Here is a 12,537-nt window from a genome sequence, read left to right as displayed (position 1 = left end):
AGTAAATGTTGGGCCATTTTCATGCTTTTAGTGCGGATCCAGATGGCTCCATCATCCGCGAATTTTGATGTGTTTACTTTGGGGGATAGGCCCTCGAATAGATCGTTTATCATTATATTGAAGAGGGTGGGGCTGAGGATACTGCCCTGTGGAGTGCCATTTTCTAGGGGACATTGGTCCGATAGAGTTTGGTCTATACCCACGGTTATTTTACGATTGTTTAGGAAGTCCTGGATGTAGTTTAGTATCTGACCTTTGAGTCCTATTTTTTTAAGTTTTTGTATTATCCCATCGTGCCATACCATGTCGAAAGCTTTAGAGAAGTCTAAGAAGATGCCTGTGGTATATTGTTTATTTAGTTGTCCTGTCTTAATATCTTGTTATAGTCGGGCGAGGTTATCTAGGGTTGAGCGGCCAGGAGTGAAACCGTTTTGATCTGGGTTTATGATGTTATTTTGGGTTAAGTAATGTTGTAATCTATTTTTAGCCATTGATTCCATTACTTTACATAAGTTTGAAGTTAGGGATATTGGTCTATATGAGTTAGCTTGATTAGCTGGTTTATTAGGTTTAGGGATTGGTATGACTAGGGCCTGTTTCCAGGGAGTAGGAACCTGTCCGTTTAGGTAGATGAGATTGTATAGTTTGAGTAGTGCCTGGAGTAGTTTTAGGGGGAGTTTTTTAATTATTTGGTAAGAGGTTAGGTCTAATCCTGGAGCTGTGCCCTTTTTCCTGTTTTGGATTACGTAGAGGAGCTCTTCCATTGTGTAGGGTTGATTTATTTCTAGATTGTTATTGTTTGATTCTTTTGTGGGTTTGTTTTCTGTTTTAAGTTTATCTTGGAATTTTTGGCTGAAGTTGGTGTTACTGCTAACGGCCGAAAAGTGGTTGGCGAGATTATTTGCTTTTTGGGCGGGGTTGGTTGAGTTGTTAATGTTAGTTTTTTTATGTCGTTTTAAGCCTCTAATGGTGTGGATTTTGCGCCAGACCGTTCTGGCATCTGTACGGTTATTTATACCTTCGCAGAATTTTTTCCAGTCTCTACTTTTGGCTATTTGGACTAGTTTTTGAACCTGGTGGTTTAGTTCGTGGGCTATGTTTAAATATTTGTAGTCGCGTTTTGCTTTATTGAAGGCTGATTTACGTTTTCGTCTAGTCTGTTCTATTTTCTCATTCCACCATGGTACCGTCGGTTTGCCTGTCTTAGATGTTTTGAAGGGGATGGAGGTTTTGGCTGCGTTCATTATATAGTCTGTTAGGTTTTTACAATAGGTTTCTGGATCCTTATTTTCTATTTCGTTTAAGTTAGCTTCGTTGCAGATATCTTGGAATTGGTCCCAGTTAGCTTTATTGTAATGGAATTTTGGTTGTTGGTTTTCTGTTTGGATTGGTACGTTTGTATTTCCTATGGTTATGTTTATGGGGAAGTGGTCACTACCTAGCGGGACGTCGTGCACTTCCCATTGAGTGCTTTGGGCTAGATCTGCGGTGCATATGGTTAGGTCGATAGCCGACATTTTTTTGTTTATCTTATGGTACCTCGTGGGTTTGTTGCTATTAAGGAGTACTAGGTCGTTTGTTTCTATCCATTCGGAGATTAATTTGCCATGATTATCTATTTTATCATCTATGCTCCATGTAGGATGGTGAGCGTTAAAGTCTCCTAGGAATATAGTAGATTTATCGCTTATTTGGAGTAGTTTGTTTTGATCCTCATGTTGGACTTTTTGTTCTTCCCAGTGGTAAATATTTATGATGTTTATGTTTCGGTTATTTAATGTGATTTTAATGCCGTTGGCTTCTAGGTTTGGCGTGTCTATTTTTATTTCTTCGTAATTAATATCTTCCCTGATAAATATGATTAGTCCTCCTGCGGCTCTTCTTGTTTTCGGTTTAGCTCTGTCAGTTCTAACTGAGTTGTAGTTAGGTAGTGTGAATTTGGATTTTTTTTGAGAATTTGGTTTCCTGTTTACAAGCGATGTGAGGGCCTTTATTTAGGGGAGGGGAGTTGGTTTGTTGTTTTTTACTGTGTTTAGGAGGCGGAGGAGGTTGCGCTGGTTATTTGTTGTTGGTTTTAGTAGGAGGGTTTGGGAAATGGATTAATTATTGAAGATTTAGTTTGATTTGGAAGGCTGGGATAAGGTGAGACAAGTGGAAAGCGGGGGTTAGGAGATATTTAGTCGAAGGAGTGGAGGTGTGTGAGTGGTGGGCGTGGGTGGTCAGTAGGAAAGAGCGTGCGTTGTGTTTAGGAGAAGGGGGGATTAGGTGTTTTTTGTTTTTAGGAGTTGGGTCAAAGGGTGTTTGAGTGGTGGGCGTGGGTAGTGAGTAGAAATGAGTGCGAGCTGGGTTAGGGAGATTGGGGAGGATAAGGTGTTGGTTATTGAGTGTTGTTGTTTTTTAAGGATTTAGGGGTTTTGTGATTAATTCGGTGAGAGTGATTTTAAGAGTATGTGAATAAGGATAACGTGATAATTACCGATGATGGAGTTTACTTGGCTGGCTATCAGGCAATGCTCCGTGCTGGCTTGGGGAGTGTTGCTCGCTTGGAGTACAAACTGCAACTGTCTGGCCGAGACTGGTTTATTTACAAACCGCTCTCCTATAGCTGAAACACTGCTAGGTTGGCGTTAAACAACAAACAAACAAACGGTGAGAGTGATTGTAAGAGTATGTGAATAAGGCTGAAAGGATGACGTGATAATTACCGATGTTGGAGTTCTCCTTGGCTGGCTATCAGGCTTGGGAGGTGTTGCTCGCTTGGGGTACAAACTGCAACTGTGAAGATATCCTTACTTACTTACTTACTTTGGAGATTTAACGTGCGCTTTCCGACTGATGCGTATTTCGCACACAGGCCCGGCCAGGCCATTTAATGTGTTTCCGAAAGGGGCGAGGGTGGTCTGTGCAACCCAAGAGGGGGCTTTAGGGGTTGCTTATATATAATTTGGGAATTTTGAGATTTGGAATAGATGTCGATGGGGTTGGGGAGGAGAACTAAGGGAGCTGGGTATGGTGGATGATTGTTTGTTTATTTGATTTTGATTTGGTAGGTTATTATGGTTTTAGATGCGTTTGATTAGTTCCGTTTTGATTAAGAATACGCCTAAGGCCTTGAAGTTTTCTAGTTTATTTTGTGGGTTTAGTATTGCTTCTAGAGTGAGAGCCTTGTTTAGATTGAGGGTGGTTTGTAATGCGGTTCGATGTGTTAGGTAGTGTGTGCATTGGATGAGTGCGTGTTCTGGGGTTTCTGGTTGTTTGCAGTGTGGGCAGTTACCTGTAGTGTGTTTTTTAAATTTCTTTAGGTGGTTATTTACGAAGATATCCTGTATAGATTGTATTAAGTATTCACTACCAATTTCCTCTAATAATAAATTGTTCCATTTGACATCACTAAGCACCACTACTCAGCAGGATCATTTGGGCAATTGTTACAATCACCTCTAATGTGAAAGCCTCAGTGATTGTTAAGATAACAAATCTTATCTGTAGTCAGACAACATGACAGTCGATATTCATTTCCAATATCCTCCAGTAAATAGTGGGTAATGCCAGAATAACACCCTCTGAACAGATACCTCTAGCCCCCCACCAAACCTCCTCTTATTAACTTTTACCATAAACAAAACAAAAAGTGGGGTGGGGGGAAATGTCCAGTATCGAATATCAAGAGAACTATTTTTCATAACGAAATACTAAATACCCGTATGGACCTTCTATTATAAGAAATACATCTTCTTGTAGACCTTTTAATTTCAACGGTTACTTACGTTTAAATGTATCTAATTTTACAGTTAAAAAAAGTGTTGAAATATGTTAATGTGTCAAATGTATTCAATATATCTTCGCACGCAACGCTTGTTGCATAAATTATAAACTTCATTTATTATCATCATCAAGTTTTAGGTTTTACGTCAACTTCACAGTCCTGTATTTCGTCGACGGGACGATAGGTGGGGTAGAATAACATTACAATACATTACATTATTGAGTATAGTAAAGAAATTTAAGGTGTGTATGTTGACTATAAATTATAAATGATGTATATATGTAAATACGGATATATCAAATATAATACTAGAACATATGGATTTTGTTACAGAGGGAGAAAGTTTTAAATATAGATAAAATAAAGCCCTAATATATTAGTAATGTATAGCTTTGTTAGATGTAAATCATAGCAGGATATAGTAATATAAACAGTTAGGCTGTTTTTCAGTATGAGGGGCCTCCTAAATAAAGGAAAACAGAAGTGAACCCCAGCTTCAACATTCATATATTTTTATGTTAACATGTTTTATAGCGCTTGTACAAGAAACATATTCTCCAGCAAAAGTAATTAAGCATTTAGAAACCTGACAGACACTTTTTACGTTCAACCCGTAATCTGTAGGTTTGTTCATGGGGACAGGACGTCGATATTTCTGAAGCATTGTTTTTACACAACAGACGATAATCCCTAAGCTTGCTCTGCTCTATTCGCCTTATAAAAAAAACGCGAATAGTTTCAGCTCTAGTGACCAACTGCGAAAGTAGGCTTCTTTCCCGGGAATACCTCTGCCTTCTGGCTTCAAACGACCTAAGCATTTATTTTGTAATCTAGGCTTACATACATTTACACACATAAGTAACATACATAATTTACATACATTTAATCATACATACAGCCATACATACCATGCATACAGACAGCCATGTAATCATACGTACATACTGAATAGGAAGCGTGTGTGGTCTGTGCAACCCAAGAGGGGGCTTTAGGGGTTGCTTATATAGAATTTGAAAATTTTGAGATTTGGAATAGATGCCGATGGGGTTGGGGAGTTGAACTAAGGGAGCTGGGTATGGTGGATGTTTGTTTGTTTATGTGATTTTGATTTAGTAGATTAAAGTGTTTTTAGATGCGTTTGATTAGTTCCGTTTTGATTAAGAATACGCCTAAGGCCTTGAAGTTTTCTTGTTTATTTTGTGGGTTTAGTATTGCTTCTAGAGTGAGAGCCTTGTTTAGATTGGGGTGGTTTGTAATGCGGTTCGATGTGTTAGGTAGTGTAAAAACACTTTAATCTACCAAATCAAAATCACATAAACAAACAAACATCCACCATACCCAGCTCCCTTAGTTCTACTCCCCAACCCCATAGGCATCTATTCCAAATACCACAGACCACTTTCGCTCCTTTCGGAAACACATTAAATGGCCTGGCCGGGCCCGTGTGCGAAATACGCATCAGTCGGAAAGCGCACGTTAAATCTCCAAAGTAAGGAAGTAAGTAAGTATGTACTGAAAATGGCACATCTTCAAAGAGCTGAGTTCGTCACTTCACAGAGAGGAGGTCAGCAAGTACAACATGCTGGGTACCGGTACAGGTTGAATGTCAAGCGGCAACTTGCTGTTCACTGGATGGCAAATTAATATGGCAAATCGGTTTTTGGATATCAATAACTGAATTTACTATCAAATGATGTACTTTATCATCTAAAAAAATCAAATATAGTATTGCATCTATAGCCTTCGTCGCCGTGAACTTTATGTCCATTTTTTAATAATTCGTAAAGATAGGTACAGTATCGTAACATTTGCATATTTAATCATATTCAGATGATGTGTCTACATACATGTAAGGGCAAGCTTCTTCCTTTTGTTTAGTCAGCAGCTTTCCTCCTGGCTATGGATGTGGAACACAGGCTTTAGGGTTACATATGAATCTTGTTATCATTATGTCTCCCCCAGAATGGAGGGAGACATATTGTTTTTGGCACGGTTCTCGTCGGCGTCGGCGTCGGCGTCGGCGTTCCCACCGTTTCCGGACCATAACTCAGAAACCGTTTAATATATTTTCGCGAAACTTTGTATACACATTAACCCAGCACTGAAGTGGTGCCTTTTGCTATTTAGAGATTTTTGACAGTTTTATTTTTTCTCGTTTCCATGGAGATAAGTTGAACATAGGCTCTGAATGGGGGTAAGCTTTGTTTCCTGACCATAACTCAGAAACCGTTTAATATTTTTTCGCGAAACTTTGTATACACATTAACCCAGCACTGAAGTGGTGCCCATTAGTTGTTTGAAATTTCTAGGAGTTCTATTTGTGTCTCTGTTATTTAGTAATGGAGGGTGGGAATGAAGAGATGGGGTTTAACGTGAAGTAAACGAATGAATGGGGGTTAGGGAAGTGGGGGGAGACATATGTTTTTACGAGTAAAAACACTTTCTAGTTATCATTGTATTTTAATGCGATTTGAATATCATTATTTACTACTGTACTTACCTCGTGTTTTAAATGAGATGTTTTATATTTATAGGTCACCACAAATTACAATTATTGCTTGTAAGTTCAACACAATTGACAAATACTTTAAAATATATGACTGGTAAACCATTCATATACGTTGAAGAATATAAATTGTAAATACCAGAATGTATGATCCTGTTAAGACGATTGACAGTTAGAATGTTGGAGTAAATGGCCATATATTGTAGGGTCAATCGCTTTTGACATGTTTAAACTCACTTTAAGGCACCCGACAAGTCAACACCTGCCGCCCTGATTATGTTCTTATGTTTGACAGCAACTATGCCCGTGGATTTCAGAGAAAGATATGATTTTTACCTTGATGTTATTGCAATGAGCGAAAATGTCTTCAAAGTCCACAGTTTGTTAAATAGTACAAAAATAAGAGTGTTAAATATCAACGTTTTCTTTTATTGAACACAATATTTGAACTGTATTGCTGTAAATAATCTAGTCTGCTGCCTAGTCTAGTCTAGAATGTTACCCTATGAGATACGTGATCTACAGGTTCAGCCATTTCCAATTTCCTCCACTAGTTTTTGGAAACGTTCAGGAAAATATTTCTTTCTCCCTTAATCCCATCTTTCATGCATGTAAAACATATACTTAGTGAGAGCTTTATATAAATCCATACAAGAAACTAATGTTCATTTATTATGATATTGATGGGTGTAGGGAACAGTCATTGAACAGTATTGACAAATACTCTAAACGATATGACTAGTAAACCATTAATGTACGTTGAAGAATATAAATTGTAAATGCCAGAATGATGTATCTAGGATCAAGTAGAAGATATATTGACAGTAACGCTGGGAATTTATTCAACAAGCCCGTGAAAACAACACTGCTTTAGCTCAATGTTTACCACTCCTGGCGGCCATTATGCAACGGCCATCTTACACACATCCCCGCGCTCACGTCTACAGGTCTTTTCCCGCGGTACGGTAATTAGTAGAACACCCTCCCTCAAGTGTATCCTCCATGATATAACCTACTTAATTAAATGCTGCCCTTTCCCAGCATCACGAGAGAGAGAGAGAGAGAGAGAGAGAGAGAGAGAGAGAGAGAGAGAGAATGTGTTTATTTAAGTGTCACGTGCACATTATATGAGAATGATAAAAAGCACCTGGCTATATGGCCTATGAGACACTATAATTTAAAATATAATATCACAGAACAACAATAAGTTAAGAAAGCACAAATGACAAACAGTCCCTACATTCAATATATAATTAAAACATGAATTATACCCAAACCTGCATGAGAACAATCATACAGATCTATCAACAACATAGATTCTCGCACAGACATGCATTCCGCCGAACGCATACACACATGTACATACACACACGCATACACACACATACATACACGCATACACACATATCATACACCTAGACCCACAGCCCCCCCCCCCCCCCCCCCCCCCCCCCCCCCCCACACACACACACACACTTACACACATTACAGAAATTACGTTAACTACGTAAATCATAAAAGAGCATTCCTTCTTCTGACCATGAGATGAATCTTAGAAGCAAGTAGGAGTTGGCAATTAGGATTTTGCATTAAAAACACATATTTTTCTGTTGGGTTTTGATGCATAAATTCATCGTCTTCATTCAGGGCATACTTGAAGACGTCGCACATTATGTCTGAGTACAGTGGGCAGGTGATGGTGAAATGGGCTTCATCCTCGATATCTAGGGGGCAGAGAGGACAGATTCTGTCATGAAGTGGAATAGGCTGCTTAGAATATCTGCCTGTCTCTACACACAGAGGCAGACTGCAGGCTCTGAGTCGTATGAAGGACTTGCGGTGGTGTCTAGACATTGTATTGGTTACATAAGCTTCTGGGTACAGGTCTTTCTTAAACATGCAATAAGTCCTAAGTTTATTTCCGTTTGTTAAATTTCCTTTATCGTCCCATATGTCAGTAAACCACTTCTGTTCATCCTGAATGTTCAGCTGCTTGCGAATAAGTAGTACAGTGGATTTAAAAGTAACTGCGGTTAAGTATTGCTCAAGTCCCAAGGCTTTACTCAGCTTCTGCACTCGGTGTTCCCAGGATCTCCTCCGGTTGAGTGACCACTTATGTATCTTGTGTGGTAGTCTGGATTCGTGCATAAGTCCCACTCTCATCCACAATCTGAAGACCTCAAGACGTTGTTTGGTTACACAAGAGGTCCAACCCATATCTCCTCTCGTAGCGATGTTCGAAGTTTTACGACTGGCTCCAAGGAAGAAGCGACACGCTCTGTTTTGGATTGTGTTAAGGCATTTGTGTTCATAGAGTCCCCAAATACCTGCCCCATACGTTAGAATAGGCTGGATCAAAGAATTATAGAGGGCAGTAAATACTTCATAGGCCATTCCACCTGCATCACAAAACTTGGTGAAAAGTGCACTCAGAGCTCTGCCTGCTGATTTTGCCAACTGGTTGACCGCTGTCTTGAAGTCCAAATGTTCATGGAACCAGAGGCCGAGGTATTTGTAGGACTGCGTGTACTTCAATGTAATATCACCACATTTAAACGTCACTATGGAGCATTCTCGCTTGCCTGGTCTGAAGTGAACGATTTGAGACATCTCACCATTAAGCTCCAATCTCCACTTAAAACACCATTCATGAACTTTGTCGAGCATCATTTGTAAATATTCTTCTGTCGGTGCAAGTAACACTATGTCGTCTGCATAGAGAAGAATACTTATATTATCATCCTTGACATCAACACCACAGTTCAAGTTCTTAATACTGCGAGCAAGGTCATCAATATAAATGGCAAAAAGGGTTGGTGAGAGAAGGCATCCTTGCTTAACATCATTGGGTACTTTAAACCATGGAGTTAAAGAGTCATTTATCCGGACAGCACAATTGACCCCTTCGTATAGAGATTGAATTGCTTTCAACATTGGTCCTCCGATACCTGACATTTTCAATTTATACCATAAGCAGTCTCTGTTTACGTTGTCAAACGCTTTTTTCATGTCGATGAAACAGGCGAAAGTAGATTGGTGAGAGCATCTCCTGTTGTTGAGAATCTCATACAGGCTGTATATATGGTCCATGCAGCTACGTTGTTTCCTGAAGCCATTTTGCTCCTCAGCTAATAAGTGATGATCTTCGATGAAGGCTGATAATCTGTGGTTTAAAATGTCACAATATACCTTGCACGGGACTGAAATCAAGCGAATACCTCTGTATGTTAGTGGTTGCCGAACATCAGTGGTGCCGGGCTTAACGATAGGGTTGATAATTCCAGATTTCCAAGACTCAGGAACACATCCGCTCTCAAAACAGTATTCGATCAACCTATGGAGAATGTCAATACAAACATCGTTCTTAATTGCTTCAGCTGGTATAGAGTCAATGCCTGCAGCTTTTTTGAGTTTACAACGGAAAACAGCAGCCTTGACTTCCTCCCGAGTGATCTCACGGTTGATGGCTGTTATGTCATCACGGACCGTTGTGACGTCATCCGTCGTCAAAGAGTTACGTACAAACGACAGGTGTGTATCATCAAAGGACATTGTGTTGGTGTTGTCGTTGTAGAGCACTTCGTAGTCATCTCTCCATCTTTTCATGACGAGTTCAGGGTCGGTTATTACGGTACCATCATCGTTCGCAACTTCCATGGGAATACGGACTTTGCGATCGTTTCCAATTCCCATTTTACCAAAGGATTTCCAAAATACTGAGGAATTACAATGCTGTAGTTGCTCCAGTAAAACACTCTGTTCTTTTAGCTGGTATGATTTTTTAACCTTTCTATGTAACTTGTCAAAGTGGGTTCTCTGACTGCAGTACAATCTACGTAGGTTCCGTTTCTGTCCCTGGTTGTTAGCTCGTCGCCACTGGCGTTCCAATTGACACACTTTATTCCACTGGAGTTGTAACTCCCGCGCTCACGTCTACAGGTCTTTTCCTGTGGTACGGTAATTAGTAGAACACCCTCCCTCAAGTGTATCCTCCATGATATAACCTACTCTCATTAATTGAATGCTGCCCTTTCCCAGCATCACGACTATGGAGCTGAGAGAAAGAGACCCAAGCATCATAAAGTAATTAGGGTCTAATAAAAACAATGCTCCACCAAACCTCATAAACATGATCACTGAAAGTCGTGCTGCAGACGTTTAATGTCAAATCACAAAAAAAACCATTTAAATAGCAATAACATTTAACAGGAACAATATATTCTCTTAACTTCATCGCAAAACTTCATGTAGAAGCCACATCAGTACTCATGTCTAAAAATGAGACATCAGCAAGTACATATATTAAAATGTGTGTTAACATTTTTCCTCAGGAAGTCCAAAGGTTATCTCCTTGTTACCACCTCCAGGTTCAGCTAAACATGGGTCCTCAATTGGTCAAAAGTTTGTTCCCCCTTTAATGAGAGTGACACGCGTTGCACACGAGTGACGAACGGGGTGCACACCTGTGTTCAACGCGTTGCAAACGGGTATCACACGCGTAGCGGAGGGGTTCCACTCGAGTGACCAACGGGGTGCACACGGGTTGCGTAACGCGTTGCCCATGCGTGTAAGGGGAATAAACTTCTAGGCAGTAGTGTATATCGAACAAACAAAGATCCTAACTCATATCATCCATCGAATACACAATTCATATGCATGCAGTACACCATATACCAGTGTACTACGATTGCAGATTGTCGTCTGAGGCGACCTCCGTGACTTGCTGAATTGTCACTGGATTGTCTGGGCCATACTCCATCCATTATTTACAGACCGCCATCATGTATTCTGAGTGCGACGCTAACCAATAAAAACAACAATAATGTGTACAGTGCGAAAACGTTAATTAATGAGATAAAAGTGATAATTCCTTCTTGAAGCCAATGGAGAAACGATTGGAAAGAGATGTTTTAATAACGGCATTTTGTCATGAATACACAAAGCCCTTTTTTTCTTTTCAGATACAGCAGCTCCATTTTGTATGCTTTACGCTCTGCCTGTCAGATTTTAAAAAAACCTCTTGCGATTCAAACTGATGGAGGAAGCTACAAATATTTTCTTTTTCAGTGCATTTGGTTAAGATCAGATATGACCATTACATTTATAACAGTTTGGAGCCATTTATGTAGAGCACTATGCATTCTTCCTTGATTCAACAGAGTGAAGTGGGGGCACGGGTGGCCGAGTCGTCTAAGGTGCCGCGATTCGCTGTGCAGAGTTGCGTCCCTTGGGCACGCCAGAAACCTATGATTGTGGAATCGAATCCCGGTTCGCCCCAATTAAGTTTCTAGGTTTGCCAGCAACATACCCGGGATCGTGGATTTCACCGAAGTGGTAAACGCTGCATCACTTCGGGCTTTCCTCCCACACGAAGCTGACACGCCGTGATATAACTGGAATAATGTTCAAAGCTGCGCTAAACCCAACTCACTCACTCACTCACATACATGAAATCTCTATCTATAATTTGAATTCGTACGCAGTAATTCTCAAGATTAAATATTAAGAAAAATATCATAGGCTCTGGAACATCTCAACTAGAATCAGTTCCCACAACTAACCGCCTCGTGCATCACATAATTACATCATAATGCAATATAATATATTGACATAAGAATCCAGAGCATAATGATGCTATGTAGTAACTGTCGCACTATTCACATACTACTGGACAATCTCGTTGAATATGAGACTAAAGAACAACAGAATAATTCAATAGCGCAGATCATTAAAATATAGCATGACAAATTGTTAATTCATTAACGATATGTCACGTTATATTTTTAATGATTTTAAATTGTGTAAATTTTACAAACATGGTGACAATATTCTCATTGGAACGACTTACGAGTAATGCACTCTTAAACTGCTTCTCTCTCGATATTGGTAGGAACGCATATTTTACAATTTATACTAATACCACACAGTAATAAGGTTTGTTGGTTTGTTGTTTAACGACACGCTCAGCAATATTCCTGCTGTATGACGGCAGTCCGTAAATAATCGAGTCGCTACCAGACAACATAGTGTTTGACATCATGAGCATCGATCTACGAAATTGGGATACGATGACATGCATCAACCAAGTCAGCGAGCCTGACCAACAAGTATAGTCGCCTTTTTTTGCAAGAATGGGTTTCTGAAGACCTAGTCCACCCCGGATCTTCGCGGGTCCTCATGAGTGAAATGAATATTCGGTGGTTACAGTAGATAATATTGATCACGATAAATTACCTCAATATGGAGTTATCTTAACTTTTATCCA

The sequence above is a fragment of the Haliotis cracherodii genome, unplaced genomic scaffold (genome assembly GCF_022045235.1).
Source record: "Haliotis cracherodii isolate W230 unplaced genomic scaffold, xgHalCrac1.p SCAF_7, whole genome shotgun sequence".
Lineage (NCBI taxonomy): Eukaryota > Metazoa > Mollusca > Gastropoda > Lepetellida > Haliotidae > Haliotis > Haliotis cracherodii.
The sequence above is the reverse complement of the archived record's forward strand: the minus strand, read 5'-3'. Positions refer to the sequence as shown.